This window comes from Amblyomma mixtum, chromosome 7, assembly GCF_055824585.1.
Source record: "Amblyomma mixtum isolate Tamu chromosome 7, ASM5582458v1, whole genome shotgun sequence".
Classification (NCBI taxonomy): Eukaryota; Metazoa; Arthropoda; class Arachnida; order Ixodida; family Ixodidae; genus Amblyomma; species Amblyomma mixtum.
In genome coordinates, this window is record NC_143018.1 from 61863939 (window position 1) to 61874620 (window position 10682).

Sequence of the window (10682 nt, forward strand, 5' to 3'; positions counted from 1 at the left end):
TTTCAAATCACACAGGCCCTCACCAAGAACTTTCGCGAATGCATTCCTGTCATAGAGTGAATACAACCGATTCCTGAGGCACGGGTTAACCTCGAGCCTGCGGTTCCGATGCCATAATGCGACGCCGACATAGTTAACTCTATGCGACATAGAGATTTAAACTCTGCAGTCTCAGTGCTGTTCGGAGAGTTTGACGCAGTCGTCAAAGGAAACTCTTGCACGCAAAGACACAAAATCCGCAGGTTTAGGCTAAAAGAAAAGCTGCCACGCAGCCTTCGATGTGCGTGGTTCGGTGCAAAAGCGAAAACAGTTCACTACACAATTTCGTTTCGTGCGGCAAGTTTGCAGGTTAAGTAATAATTTGCTTACTCTCAGATTTTGTTTGTTTTTTGTTTTGGCAACACAGCGATTGAGCCAATTTAGCACCAGGGCACTTTCGGTTTGAACGCAAGCTGACGCGTCACCGGCACCTTATCAAGCACTGCGCGTAATGCTTAGCTTGCCGTGCTGCCATATCAAACCAGCGCGACACTCGTAGTCTGCGCATTAGTGTTTTTTCAATTGCTGCGCGACACGAGCCATCTTCACCCGCGCAAAACTTTTCGAACGCCGCGCCATTGATAACAGAAGTGCTCTGGGGCTGCTATCATCATCAGCGTCCATATTTGTTTACAAACATGGTTACAAATGTCTTCGCGGCGTGCAGTGCATCCGTCGAGTCTCATTGGTATCATTTAGAGCATCAATGCGCGCATCAACTGGCACCTAGCATGACAGGAAGCGCAACGTAGGATTATAGTACAATGATCTGTAGTTGTAGCATGGTGGTAACGGTAGTAAGCCAAGCAAGTTTTGTTGATTTGAACAACAAGATTCCGTTGCAGCAGCCGTTACGAACGGATGCATCCTTCGGACCGAATCCGCGCACCTGTGATGGGTTCTGAAGGAAAAGCCAGCAACATCGCAACGCAGGTGTTCCGCACATTCGTACCGTGACCCTTGCTTCGCGTATTCAGGTATTTATCAGCCGGCGAAAAAAATACCTGATTTACGCGGTTAAGCTGAATGCGACTTAGGTGCGAGCACGTTTGCTCTTGTTTTGCTTTGTTTAGCTTCTTGTAAGCTTTTAAAATTCATTTGCACCCAAATCATCTTGCAGTCGTTCCTCGACTTTCCTCTTGCGGCATTCCTCTTGATGGTCTCTCGACTGCACGTTCCTCCGGTGACTTCATTCGCCGCGTCTTTCCTGCCCTTCATGTGATTCTGCTTTGGCTTGCCGCCCCGTTGGCGCTCTCTTTTGCGTTGCTGTTCAGCTCACTATGCACGTCGTTCAGCTTCGGAATCTGTAGAAGGTCCGGCTTCATTCATGATTCACCGTTCGCTGTTGTTGTCCTCGAGGAGTTAACGGCATGTATCCGCTGTGGCGGTTTGTCCGAGACAAAGGCGACGACTGATGGATGCTCAAAATCTGCACGTTGTTGTTGTTCACCTCGTAGAATGGCGCATACCATGTTTCTCGATCTTCATCTTATGTCGCGCCAGCTGCGGCCGGCGTGACGCCCTCCTCCCATTGGCTACAGCTGGCGCGGCGCTTGCTGCGAGGCTTCAGCATGATGATTGACGGCCTTTTCGCTAGGGACTCATCTAATGCTCGCATACCAAAACGATATGAGTGGAATCACCCAAAAACGGCCTCGAAGCGGTCGATCTGCGGAAGATATTGATGAGGTGGAACCTTCACTTTTAAACTGTGGCACAGAGAACTGTGTCCAAATGGCAGATGCCACCATCAACGACGAGTTCACCATTGTGAGCCACCGTTAACAACAGACGACAGGCGTCCCAGCCCTCAGCTGGCCGACCGGCAACTCTTAGCCACAGAAGGTTAAGCCTATCCTCTCGGAATGCTGAGGTCAACCAGGATGTTGGAGCTATCACGACGTACCATCAGTGCACAGCACGAGGTGGTCTTCTCGTAGACTTCCCATCCGAACAAGCGGTCATTTGCCTCTTCAAATGCAAGAATCTGTACGGCATCTCGGTAACTGCAGCCATTCCTAATGCCTACCAGAAGAATATGGGCATCATCAGCAGAGTACTGAAGTTGTATACGGATCAAGAACTGCTAGAATACTTAGCCGCCCAAGGAGTAATCCACACGCAATGCATAACGACGCGCTTCAATGACCCCTGTGATGAACTACAGATGCGAGCAATGGACAAAGTGGTTCTAACCTCCCCCACCAACATGGAGTGTCCTGCAGTTGTCAACCTGAGCTTTACAAGACACGAGGTGAGCGAATTTTTTGAACCTCCACTGAGGTGCTTTAAATGCTGTAAGCTAGGGTATGTTGCAAAACATTGCCGAGGGGACACCACTTGTCAAAAATGTGGCAGAAATCATGCCGTCAAAAACTGTCCGCTGGAAACAAAGCTTAAATGCTCCAGTTTCAATGGTCTTCGCCACACCTCTCTCAAAGGTTGCAAAACTTTTAAGCAAGCTCAAGCAAGCTGACTAAAAAAAAGCCACCTCTAAGTGCATCAGGACTTTTGTAGAAAGGTCAAAAGGTGAGCATGAGTCATCACAGCAGATGCCAGAATTGATTGTGTGAATGCATGGTTACAAAGCGCATGAAAATATTGAGGTAAAGAGATGAAGGCACATAATGTCAATGCTTGACATTCTGGGCAGATGAGTACTACATCCAACCAATGTAAACAACCAGCTGCTAAAAAATGCTCGAGACTTCAGAACAGAGTGCCTCCCACATGCATGTCTCCCACCTGTGCACATACTCATTGTGAGATTTGAATGGTAAGTGGACAGACACAGGTTACTCCCACACTGCATGACCGTATTTCACAAACAACTTAGTGCCCAGCTACATTGGTCACATTTTGATGGAGGCGAAATGCTAGAGGCCCTTGTACTATGCGATGTCAGTGCACGTTAAAGAACCCCAGGGGTTGAAATTATTCGGAGCCCTTTGCTAAGATGCCCATTATAGGCGGAATCACTTTAGGACGTTAAGCCCCAAAAAAACGAAAACCACAGTGGCCTGGATCTAACACAACAGAGTGTAGTAAACAGACTGCAGTAAGGCCAAAGGCCTATCTACAGTGGCAACATATTTTGATTTACGCTGAGCCTTCGACAGTGTTGATCCTGCTGTACTTTTCGGAGTATTGTTGGTAAAGGGATCTGCAGGAAGATTGCAGATCTTTTTAGCTAACCTCCTTGCAGATTGGGCATTTCATGGGCATGCTGGCACTACATTAAGCTCCAGGAGGTCATGCAAAAGTGGCCTTCCACAGGGAAGCATCCTTTCCTAATTTCTCTCTTCAGTACACTCTTAGCACGACTTCTACTCTCCCTATCAAGTATATCTAGCTGCTTTAACATATGGATCTATGCTGACAATATATGATTTGGGTGTCTGGCATCAAGCAAGAACATCCAAGTACTGGCTCAAGTTGCCATTATGTTCACTGAAGAGTACTTCAGGGCAGTTGGATTAGTGCTGTCTATGTAGAAAACTGCTTACATGTTCTTCCATAGGCAGATAAGCCGTGGTAGCAAGACCGTACTTCATCTAAGAGCCATTAGGCTAGCTACAGTGAACTCGAAAATAAAATTCTTGGGGGACACGATCACTTCAAGCCTTTCTTGGAAGGCTGCCACTGACTCAGCATTAAAAGCAGCCTCAAATGCCGGCAACTGCATTCGTCAAATAGCGAACTCCTCTTGAGGAAACTCTCCGGACTCCATGCTGACCTTATACACATCCCTTGTTCTGAGTCGAATCCTTTTTGTGGCTGCTTACGCTTCTCCCAGTGTCATTCAGTACGAGAAACTCAAGGCACTTCACTGAAAGGTACTGCATGTATGCCTCGCCATGCCACCTGGGGCAGTAAATGACTTGGTACACCCAGAAGTTAGAGCCACAACTCGGCTAGCACATGGGAGAAGGCAGGCAATATTCCACGGATTAGATCTAAATGCACCCTGACAGCTGTGGTTGCAGAGAGCTGCACTATGCAGTGTTTAGACAGGGCATACCTCAGCTACTTGCCAATATGTATATATGGCTCAGTTAACAGAGGTGCACGCAGTTCATTGTTAGCACCTTTTCGGTAATTGAGCCAGGACAAGAGTGGACCGAACGTTATGGGGGCCGAATGTCATCCACGCATGCAGAAATGACAGTGATTTGTGTGGTGCTAAGTGCCATCAGTATTACAGGCAAAAAAAGAAGTGGTGGTAGTCACTGATTCCAGTCCAGAGTTTTCGAAAGCCTGTGGACAATGCCGCGCTTCCCTCTCTCTTGAGGCTACAGCATCTTTTAGAAGCTGGCATAAATGTTGACATTCAGTGGGTTCCATCCCACGTTGGCATAGAAGGGAATGAGAGAGCTGACAGTCCCACCAGTTTGGCTCGTGCTTACAAGCCATCTCCGACTTCTCGAAATGACCATAGACAGTGCATCGTCGCTGCGCAGCTATTTTGCATCCCTCTCTTCGGGCCTTTCAGCAGAAGAGCCTTGTATAGTCGTAGAAGGCTTCCGTCATTTGGATACCTCCACGCTGTTACGCCTGTGCACCAACACGCCCTCCTGGCTGCACAAAGTAGGCTGCCTTCCGTCCCCAGTTTGAGCTTTGTGCTAAGTCAAAATACACGAACAACACATCTTGCGGGATTCGGCCAAGTACAAGGAGGCATGAAATAAGATTAGCATACATTTGCATCGCCTAGGCAGGTTGCTCGAGAGTTCCTTTTCCAGCATGGGAACTGCAAAAAACACGCAGCAGTACAGAAGGCTTTTCTAGGCTTCTTGGGTTCAGATGGACTACTCAGGTTGTTGTAGCTTTGTCACTGGGCACTTCTGTTCACTAATATGAATATGTACTCTGTGAAGCTTTTGTTTTTAAACCTTTTTATTTTCTTACCACCATCGTGGGCTGATTATTCTCCTTTCTCCTTTTTTGTTTTGCACTAAGCAGTCTGTTTGTGCATGTTTTATTGGACTTTCTTTTTTTCTATTTAGATGCACCCAGGTTACCAGACATATTGGCCAGCTAACAGCGTCTTTGTTATTTTTGGATGACAAAATAAACTACTACAAGCCAAATATGTTCAGATAATTGCAAACTGCTTGACATGTCCGTTGTATCTAACACAGAGCTGTGCAGGGTTGACTTCAGGCGGCTCGGCTCATGTTGACTTCCAGCGTGCTGTGTCCTTGCATTCACCGAGCCCAACACCGGCGCTCTCAGGTTTATCTAGATTTGCTGTTTTGCCGGAAATTGTGGAGTTGTACAAACCATTTGGGGAACACTGTTTCAAACTTGGGATCAAGCAGGAAGCGCCCCTCGAGGGAGGCTCCCCAGCTAACGATGCTGACCTACTACTGTTTGTCATGGCACCATGGTCAATCACTTTGCACCTAGCAAGGGCTGCCCAGTGCGGGAGGACCGGGACGCACGCTTTCTTGTGTCTGTCTTGGTCCTTCTGTGCTGTGTAAGCCTTATGGTGTTGATTCATTAACTACTACCAACCATTCGCTATCATCTAGTTATTTCCCTCTCATGATCCGGATCTGCGGTCACTACCTGCCCTAAGCAGACATATTCTCTTACTACTTCCAGCACCTCGCTACCAATTGCGAACTGCTGTTCCCTTGCTAGGCTGTTGAACATTACTTTGGTTTTCTGCATGTTAATTCTTAGCCCCACCGTTCTGCTCTGCCTTTCTAACTGATTGATCATGCTTTGCAGTTCTTGTCCTGAGTGGCTTAGCAAGGCAGTGTCATCAGCGAATCGCAAATTACTCAGGTATTCTCCATTAACTCTTATCCCCAACTGTTCCCATTCCAGTCCCCGGAATACCTCCTGTAAGCAGGCAGTGAGGAGCAATGGCGAGATCGTGTCTCCCTGCCTGACACCTTTCCGTATTGGAATTTTATTGCTGTCATTGTGAGACGTTCACCACTTTGTTCTTGACTGTTGTCCAGCATGTGCACCCATTGGCAGGTATGTCTGAAGTGTCGTATACAAAACAGACTTAAAGGTATAACTCCACTAACCAGAGAGAAAGGAGTAGGCATGTTAAACCCCATTAACCAACAAACCATCTTTTGCCATTTCCACTTTCTTGAAGAGCTGTCTAGATGATTCGTTGTGAATCTCTTGCCTCGTAACCAAATCTTTTTACACAAGATTTCATACAAAATTGTTCTGGTATTTTTTCTGGTGTCATTCTGATGCTCTGAACCTGGAATCAAATTAATATGTGGATGTTCGATATGCGAACTTGACATGTAGAGAACTTGTTTCTTTAAATCGAACACATAATTGCATTTAGTTTATTTTCCCCCAAGTTTTGGTGTTGTGAATGTAGCATGAATGCACCTTTTCTTTCTGGGTGAACTGCTCAATGCTAAGTGATAGCAGTAAGAATGGTGTTCCGAGTCTTCTCAGGCAGTTTTGCTGTCTTACGTTGCCATGCATGTGTGTGTGGACTATTCTTAACTTTCAGAACGCGTAATTCAAAACAAACGTGAGTGAGAAGTGATGGAAATATTTTTCAACTATTGCATGCTTTGTGTTTAGAAGGGGATAATGAGATTTCTTTTACTGTGCATGCCATTGACTTAATTCCCTAAAATGCATTTTAATTTTTCAGTCCTGTGTACACCTAACATGTGTTGATGGGCGTAATAATTGTTTTGCAAATGCTGGTAGCTTTCAAGTGTGTGTAATCCTTACAAGTGGGTTGTAACTGCACCTGCGGATAAAGGATTGAGTGAGCACGCGAACAATGTTATCCTGTTGTCCTTTCTTTCTTGCATTCTGCAATTGTAGCAGATATGCTTGGCTTTCTCACTCTGCTTAGTGTGTGTCCAAGAAAAGCCCTAAAGAAAAGTTACAGAAGGGGGGAAAAAGGGAAATCCTGGATTGTGTTCATATATTTTCTTTTGTTTGTTTTCAGGTAGGTAGCAATCTTGATGCAGTCTGGCTGAAGCAGAAGTTTCCAGTGGCACTCACAGCCAAGCCATTTTTACATGCCTGCTCTCATCGCTGCTGTGGACACTGTGAAATAGTGTTTGCAATTTGTTTGTGTATCTTGCAGTACACTGTTTGCTAATTATTTGCTATTATATGCATTCCATCATTGCAATCCTTTGCAACAGAGCTTTGCCTCTTCTTGTGTTTTACATGATGCTATAGCAACTTGCCCATTTAGAGAGATTGACCTGCTATATTTTTGTTTTGCTTTATATTTGCAGGTGTAATTAATCTGCTACCGTTATATGTTCTGCCCTCATTGAGGTACATTTGGTGTCAAATCTTTTTTCAGGTCCTAATGTGCAAGTTTTGATTAAGGTGTTTGTATGTGCTCTGGAAATCTATGGCAGTGAGAAAATTGTTAATGCTAATATGTACTCTTGACTCACCATAGAGTGCAGAACTTTAGACATTTGTGCATTTCTCCCGCTCATCATCTGGCGGCCCAGCATTCCTTTTCCTTTTCGGTTTGGTTTTGGTTTTATGGGGTTTAACGTCCCAAAGCGACTAAGGCTATGAGAGACGCCGTAGTGGAGTGCTCCGGAAATTTCGACCACCTGGGGTTCTTTAACGTGCACTGGCATCGCACAGTACACGGGCCTCTAGAATTTCTCCTCCAAAGAAATTTAACCGCCGCGGCCGGGATCAAACCCGCGTCTTTCGGGTCAGCAGCCGAGCACCATAACCACTGAGCCACCGCGGTGCCCAGCCTCTAGATGTTGCCTATAGACTTCATGCGCCATGCTCCACTTTTGTTTTTTTGCAGCTGCTGCAATGACTCAGTGGTTAAGGTGCTTGACTGCTAACATGAAAAACGGTTTGATCCCGCTGTGGCAGTCGCCTTTCGATGGAAGTGGAATGCTATGAAATGCTAGAGGTCCATCTACTGTGCGATGTCAGTGCATGTTAAAGAACCCCTGGGGATAAAAATTATTCAGAGCCCTCCACTACAGCATCCCTTATAGCCTGAGTTGCTTTGGGATGTTAAACCCCATAAAAGCCTGTAACCAAACTTATGTGTTTTGCGCTAAGACAGGCTTCTACACATGATCTGCACATGTATTTGTTAATAATAGCATCATATATCGCCTCCAGGTGCTGTGTCCACTTGTGTGGATGCGACTTAAACCTGATAATATTTTATTGTACAAGACGAATTTCCACCTTTGAATTCCGTGGCATCAACATTTTGACCCTCTTGTCAAGTTTTTGGCGTCATCTTTTGCAGCTACAGTAAAATGTGTTTGTAAATAACTAGTAAAGAGAGGAGGAATAACCGCGAACTTGGACAGGACTGAAGAACGAGAAGAGGACAGGACGAGCGGTACAGGACCGCTCGTCCTGTCCTCTTCTCGTTCTTCAGTCCTGTCCAAGTTCGCGGTTATTCCTCCTCTCCAACATGTCAGACCAACTGGCCCAAAGCTTCCCCTTGTTGAACCTTATAACAAGTAAAGATTGATGCCATCGTGTTTTATGTTGGGATAAGTAAATAGCATTTATTTTTGCATGCCCTCTTTTCAAATGGTCGTGAACGATGCAATTTACTGTTTAGATCGTGTCAGTAGGGTAATGTAGAAACAGCGCATCAGTTTTTATTGTCATAGATAAAGGAATAGTGCTGCGGTGAATGAACACTCATGAATGATGCAATTTACTGTTCGGAATGCGTCGGTAAGAAATAGCATGCCAATTTTTAGATGAAGGAATAATGCTGCGGTGGATGTCCAGAGTTTTGCATCCACAAACGCCGCCGCGGTGGCTCAGCGGTTATGGTGCTCGGCTGCTGTCCCGAAAGACGCGGGTTCGATCTTGGCCGCGGCGGCTGGAATTTCTTTGGAGGAGAAATTCTAGAGGCCCGTGTACTGCGCGATGTCAGTGCACGTTAAAGAACCCCAGGTGGTCGAAATTTCCGGAGCCCTTCACTACGGCGTCTCTCATAGCCTTAGTCGCTTTGGGACGTTAAACCCTGTAAACCAAACCAAACCAATTCTTAAATGGAGGAGTAGCGCTGCGGTGGATGCCCAGAGTTTTGCATCCACAAACATGGATTTGGCACCTTAATGCTGAAAATATCGAAGTGTCATTTTCTAGCCTCTATACGTCATTTTTTTAGGCAAGTGTGATACGAAATGGGCTTATTGTTTGCAGGTGTTCAAAGCCATGCTTCTATCAGAATTAAGTTGGAAGACTGCAGCAGCAATGAAGCGTTGGAAGACTGCAGCAATGAAGGGTTCTTGAAATTAGTCGATGAAGAAGCACCTCCAGAGGAGTCTGTCCGACCAAGCAATGAAGGCCCACAGGTGGTGGTCGCAGAGACTCCTCGCAACACTGAGCCACGGCCGACAAACGCAATGCGCTATGATGGAAGCAACCATTGGCCCCAACGTGTGAACTCGCCGTACGCACAACGGTGCAAACGTAAAGGCTGCAAATCCAAGAGCCGCGTTCGGTGCCGGAAATGCGGAGTTTTCCTCTGCCTGTTGCCACGGAAAAACTGTTTTTATTTGTATCACAAATCATGAAATAAAGAATAATTCTCTCAAGCGTATATGTTCTCACAGCTAAGCTAAACATTTATTCATGTATAACGATGGTTAGAAATGGCAAGAATGTTGCAGTGTTTACATTCATGTAGCAGCTTTGAGGCGCTGTGTCCACATATGTGGACTCAAATAAAATGTCCTCAGATGTGATAATTGTTGCTTAATTTTTTACACTTCTGCTTAGTCTACTGACTGTGATTTATGCAAAAAAAAAGATTTTTCCTCTCAACTGATTTAAGTGGCACGTGAAGGGGATATGATTTAAGGATAAAACTTTCTATTTGTGTGTATTGAAAGTAAGCCTTTTGGGCTACTTCAATGCTGCTTGCAAGCTTCTGTTATTCCTCTGATTTTTGTGGCAGGTGGTATGTATTTTACTCTTTGAGTCTGACTGGCAAGACTGCTTATTCCAAAAGCCTCATTCATAGTTACATCACCTCAACTCTTTTGGGAAAAAAACAGCCTTTGTTTTCACTGAAATCTCTGCAGATGGTTTTTGGAACACTTTCAAATGTCAAACATTTGGTGGAATTGTCTTTTGTGTAGCTGCCTGGAATAGTGGTGTCATCTAGTAGATGTCTCATAGCCTTAGCTGCGGCTGTGAAATTGCAATGGGCACTGTTTGTTTGTAAAGTTCATTCAGTCTTGTGCTTTCCTTTCATGATATTGTACTTATAAGATGAAGCTGGAGACAAGGTCGGTGTGGGACAGGCAGAGTGTGCTGCCTTGTGTAGCACTTTTCCTGGTTCTAATACTGATCATAAGGCTTACAGTGGCTCGCAGTGTTGGTTTTCACTTGATCATGATTTCAGCCGTCTTCTCTTCGATGGTAGGCCGTTTGAGACCTATCATGCTCATGTGCATGCCAAGTTCAGAACATTTTAAGAGCATTAGCTTGTACTACGTATGTTTGTCAAGGACACGTCTGTCTGCAATGAAGGTCAAAATGACCAATAACAGCAACCACGTGACCACTCTGTATCACATAGCAATAGTGGGCACATAGCGCCTTGGTTGATACCTATACTTTTGATCCACTATGTATATGCCAGTATACCGGCCATCGAAATGGGG

The 10682-nt window shown here is 45.4% G+C and overlaps 1 long non-coding RNA gene across 2 annotated transcripts; it reads left to right on the forward strand.

The window, feature by feature from the left end:
• The first annotated feature begins 669 nt into the window (after positions 1–669).
• On the forward strand, positions 670–9613 carry LOC149336267 (uncharacterized). 2 transcript variants are annotated; one of them, XR_016284243.1, is made up of 3 exons: positions 670–2293; positions 5875–6030; positions 9214–9613. It is a non-coding gene; the product is annotated as an uncharacterized LOC149336267 (long non-coding RNA). The 2 variants fall into 2 exon arrangements; XR_016284242.1 differs by lacking the exon at positions 9214–9613 and adding an exon at positions 6989–7550.
• The last annotated feature ends 1069 nt before the right edge of the window (positions 9614–10682 follow it).